Genomic DNA, 6,000 nt, shown 5'->3' on the forward strand with positions numbered 1-6,000 from the left:
ACTTGACCGAGTTTTCTGTCATGTCTGCTTTTCCATGACGAAGAGACATATAAAATAAGGTATCACTCGACGTGTGATAGCACAGCCCCGACATACCAGCAGTGGTACGTCCTCTCGGATCCCAGGTTAGCATCCAGAACCAGGGCGACCTTGGCATTAATGGACGTCTGACTATGGTCTACTTTGGCAAAAGCAATTTCCTATCTTTGTCAAGAGTAGAGACAGTGTGCACTCACATACTATGGCCATCCTGGTCGGGCAGCTCTGCGCTGAGTCATCCCCTTTCTTCGGCACCCCCCAGTGGGCGTGGCCAGCAGTTGAGTGAGGCGTCAGCTGCCATCACTTCCTGGAAGTCCAGGAACAATAGCCAAGACAATGAACCTTCTCAGGGGGTGAAACGTTATTAAAAAGAGCAAGCCCATGATAGATGGCACAGACATTGGCTCTGTCCTTTTCTTAAGTGCTTCCTTCAGCTGGCGAGTGCTGCCTCACCTCATCTGAGCCAAGTGGCAGGCAGTGTGCTCAAATTTAGTTTCTTATCTCCTTAAGACGGGTGGGGGGGAGGTTGGTGAGGTGATGACATGACAGTGATGATATTCTTAGGGGCAGCAACAAGGCTGACTGTGCAGGAGATAAACTCACCAATATTACTGGGTATATCAAATCATGAAATTAAACCGTACGGAGATTAAATTAGAGGTGACTTAGTACAAAATTCTACTACTGGGCAGCACGCAATGCTTTTTGTTCTCTCTCTGCCACCTGTAATATATTCAGTTGGCAAACTGACTACTGCATTATAAAAGGTATTCTCTTCATAAGCCACCTAGGCTGGCTCAATGCTACTTTATGAGGTTTAATTCAGCTATCCACTACAATAAAAAATAAACTTTATTTTTGTCTCACATGCACAGAACAATTTAATTTTTAAAGTGATGTAAAAGCCAAAGGCGCCTTGCTCCGAACGAAGCATGTTTGCCCCACACAGCTGCGTAAACACAACGCGATCGCGGTGAGAATTAAATGTGGATCAACAAAATCAATAGTTAATTGTGTGACTCAGGGTCTTTCATTTCAGATCCAATCTGTAAAGAAGGTCCAGGGGATGTTTGTTTTGATTTTCTTAAGATATTATTTAAAACCTTTCTGTCAGGCAGAAGAGTTTACCAGGTCTTCACATCATTTCCCTAACTTATTTGGCTTGTGAGCAGTCAAGGTCGTACTGACCGGTGGGCCTCTCCAGTCTCCACCTTCAAGTTCAGTGTCTTTATCAGCCAAGCTGCCCCATTCGGGGTATCTGGCTGGCACTAATGCCAGACAAACTTCATTGCAGAAAATAGCCCATCATAATAGGTGTCTCGGTACCAGATGTGGCTGCATTAGTTGTACTGTGAACTACCTTTTGGTCTATTTCACCACTACCCACTACCCAGCGTATAGCAGTTAGATGGCCACCTTTGCCCCCGCCCACATCGGTAAAATATTTTGTGCTGTGAAGATGCACGATTTTGTGACATGGCAAGAACATGTGAGTTGAGCCCGTATGGACAGATATGCTATCTGTTCCAACAATCTAACAGGGACCAGTGGGAGGGGGTGCGGCTTGAATAGAACCTACAAAAAGTCATCCAATCTCATTAGCCCAAATGGATGAGAAGAGAAGGAGGGCGGGCAGGCCTCCTTTGCAAAGGGAATAGCACAATAACATCCAGAAGACCACAGGGGTAACAGATGGACCGCCTTACCCATGTTATATTACGGCAGAGCTAAAAATGTAATGTTTGAACTTCTTTTCCCTTTAAAGTGTAACCTTTCATATAATAAGTTAAGCCTTGCTCGCTCTTACATATTGTTAGAAGCCTTCATCCATTTTGGGGACTGAAGGCAAAATAATTCTTGATATAATGAATCATTTTTCTTTTTCCAGCTTGTCCAGAAATCCCATGATTATTTTGCTGTTGCAGACAATGACCTTCTCAAAGGAGGCCTATCAAACGTTCAAGATAAATAATGAGAGGGTCTCTTTTTCCTGCCTCAAGGAAAAAATTGCACGGAGGGAAGATGTTTGTGAAAGCCTCAATATGTTCATTCCAGGAAGGGCAGCAGCATGCTCCAAGTGAAACGGAGAAGTGCATGTATTTCTGTGCGACCAGCACCCCCATTCAGCAGGCCTCCCAGCAGCGTCCTTGGAGGGACCTTGGGGCAGCCACCTCAGCTCTTCCCCCGGTAACGCGGGAATCAAGTGATTCCCTGGTGACAGGCAGAGCGTATTTTAAGCCTCTTGACTTGAGAGCAAGTTAACTAAAGGAAAGGAAGCTCTGGTTAATGCCTTCTTCCAATGATATAGAAAAACATCACTCAGATTTAGTAGGTCCAGGAGCTAAGATTCATCATAAAGAACTCCCCCCTTCCTCCCACATCCCCATCTTCCCACCAAGCAGCAGGTACTCAAAGGGTGAAAGGAGCCTTTGTTTTCTCTCCCCATGGAAGCAAGGCCTTACAAACTAGGTAGAGAGCTGCAGTTGAAATAGCAACTTTCCTATGATTCGAGCACTTTGGGGATGAATGGGAATATAGGCCAGCTTCTCGGGGGCAAGGGTCATCTGTCTACCCTTCTGTGGCTCCTGTAGTTAAGTCTCTGTGGACAGCTGAAGACCCAGACCTTAACTTCAGGAGTAGGTACAAGACCTTCCCATATATGCCTCTCAGTCTCCTTCGTATCTTTTGTTGAAATTCCTCCCTTTCTCCATAGATGGCTGAGGGGTGGCCTGGTTCTAGACCAGGGGAAGAAAATTCATTGTCGAAGGACAGGAACTGATATAATGACAAATGCATGGGTGGTGTGAGTGGGTAGTGGGGACTGTGGTGAACGGCAGAGCACCCCCTCACCTCAGATAAATAAATAAATCTTTAAAAAAAAGTTTTCACAATGAAGATCCTGTGAATTTCCATAGACTTGCATTGCACCTGTCACTGCCTGGCATACCACTTCCTTCTATCATTTTTTTTTTTTAATGTACAGGATTTAGGTCAATATCTAGGAATATGGCAGGTCCAGTAGTCTGTGTTTTTTCCATGTCAAAATGAAAAGCCAGTGATGAACTAGAAAGACATTTCAAAGATACAGGGTTCCCTATGGAAAGGGGACGAAGAACCGGGAGGAGAGAAAGAAAGTTCTCTATTCCCAGGCAAGCTCAGGAATCAATGTGTTCAACCAGGCAGTATCCAGTGGCAACGTAGGGGCAAGGGTACAAAAGCAATCTCAAAAGTAATCAGGATACAAATGATCCAGGGCTTTAAAGATAAAATCGAAACCGCTCAGCAACACCTTGAAAACAAGCCAGTAAGCATGCAGATAAGTATCAAGCACATTATTTAGCTAGCCAGCTGAGGATGGCAACCGGCTGAATTCTGAGCCCAGGCAGTTAGTATCTCTGTGTTCTGGCTCACATATCTTCCTCTCTCCAGAATATCCTCCCCACCTTTCCATGCCAGCCAATACCCACTCATCTCTGGAGACTTGGACAGAGGAAAATATCCTACAAATTCTTCTCTGGCCAGAGCCTTGACCACTGTCCCTTTCATTCTCCCTTCATCCCCTGCGCAGACGTTATCATGGCATCATTAAGCCTTGGCTGTGTATAGTGGTGGCCATGGCTCAGTCTCCCGTGGAAGCTATGACCCTCTTTATCTTTTCATTGTGCCCAGAACATCCCTGGACATAGGAGGTCCAGAAATGTTAGTGAAATAAAGGCAGGGTGCTAATTATATTTCTTATTTACTGGTCATCTTTCTTTCTTTTCTATAACATTTCCTTATCTTTTACCTAATGCCCTTTATTGCCTTTGAAAATGATTGAGCCCCAAGGATAAGATGCTGTACTGTCTGGTAGGGAACATTCATTTATTTCCGGAGGGGTAGTTGATGGTCTAATCACCCAGAAGACACTTACGTTTCCTTTATTTAGAAAGTGGAGACAGTAACTTCCCCAGTAAGTAAACAGGAAAGTAGATTTTGACTTTGGAAAAGTTTAATTAACATACAATTTTCAAGGAGCATTTCTATTGCCACAAACCAAGCTCCTTGAGATAACCAGCACTAAGGACCTCAAGGTTACAGATGAAAACATATGAAATAAGTGAGGATTATATCATCTAGCAATTGGAAGACTGAATATGTCAGTGAGGCTTTTTAAGTATCCAAATAGTTTAATGTAGCAGAGAAAAAAAATCCTCATTGTGCACAAAATGAGGGAATTGCCTCAGAATGAAGTTTTGAGAATACTGTGAATTTCAAGAATACTGATGTCCTTGGGGCGCCTGGGTGGCTCAGTCAGTTAAGCGGCTGCTTTCGGCTCAGGTCATGATCCTGGGGTCTTGGGATCGAGCCCCACATCCGGCTCCCTGCTCAGCGGAGAGCCTGTTTCTCCCTCTCCATCTGCCTGTCACTCTGCCTACTTGTGCTCTCTCTCTGTCAAATAAATAAATAAAATCTTTAACAACAACAAAAAAAAGAATACCGATGTCCTTAAAGAATACAAGAGATTTTGGAGAGCCCTGGAGTGACCGCATCCCTTAGATGCAGGACGGAGTGACACCCTAGGGTCACCTCAGGAGCTGCTTGGCCTGGGCTGTGTTCCTAGACACACAGAGTGAAATGCCATGCCGCAGAAGCAGACCAATGTCACGGATAGCAATTTTTCACACATCAGAACTAGCGTCGGCTACAGTAGAGTGGATGGGGGATAGTTCTCTCTTCCTCAACTCTGTGAAGACCCAGAGCTCCAGTGAGTTAAATGTGAGTGGACTGGTGTTTCTCTTTGCTGGAGTCAGTGCATACGGTTTCTCTGTCGTGTGCATCTACAGTTCTCTTAAGTGACTGGAAAAAGTACTTTTCCTTCAATCACTGTTCAAGAAGTCTCTGGCAAACTGTCCCTTAAATATTTCTGTTGCGTGATAGCAAAGGATTACTTAAAGCCTATTCCAAAGGCTGTCCCCTATTGGAAACCAGCTAGCAAAAAGAATTTAAGTCCAGGCCTGCTATGCATGGATACGTACACACACACACACACACACACACACACGCACGCACGCACGCACGCGCACATGCCCTTCTGATGCTTTCAAGGGAAGGCTACAGAAATGTCATTTGGAGCAAGGGGAAAAAAATAAATCACCCCTCACAAAAATGTTTAAATGCATTTTGGTCTCTTGGTCAGGGCCAATAAAGATCTCTTGCTGTGAGCCAGCTCAAATGGAAATGTGGTGAAGGATGTTATACTTTATGTGGTCTGAATGTGATTAGTGATTAGCACCGGGAGCCTCAGTCAGCTGGGGAATAGCAATCAGGGTTTCTCTCCTGCAACCCTGAAGGGCTACAAACACAACTGGCTTCCATCCCATACGATGATGGGATATTAACTGAAAACCTAATTAATCTGTGAATGAATTATGGCCTAAGAAATACACTGTTTTATAATCAATTTTAAGTGAGTCCCTAACAGAAGATAAGAGGAAGAAAAAGCTATAAAATTATAAGAGGTTGGTACATTCTGTTCACTATGACGGATGATTTTGAGGGAGATAATTTTACAATCCATCAGATTTTTGTCATTTCAAAAATCATGCCTCCCAATGTATGCTGTAAATTAATTTTAAAATTTACATATTCATTAAAAATCGCATTGAAAACAGCAGGAAGTGAGTCCCATTTGAATAATAAAATAACTTGTTATTCCACTAGAGATAAAAAACAAAAAGAATTAAAAGATTTTTATTTGGTGGTAGTAATAACATAAATTGCTATCTGAATTAGTTAAACCAAGAATTTATATTCACCAGAGGCATCGATGAAGTATTACAGATAATCCCCCAAATTCTCATTTTGGGTGGATGAAGAAGGTCTTACAACACATAAAAGCCCTGGGAAGAAAAACAGGAAGGTGCCGCCCATGGCTCTTAGCCTGCTGGGTGTGTGTGTCTGAGACAGTGCTACCATCAC

This window comes from Neomonachus schauinslandi, chromosome 3, assembly GCF_002201575.2.
Source record: "Neomonachus schauinslandi chromosome 3, ASM220157v2, whole genome shotgun sequence".
NCBI classification, from domain to species: Eukaryota; Metazoa; Chordata; class Mammalia; order Carnivora; family Phocidae; genus Neomonachus; species Neomonachus schauinslandi.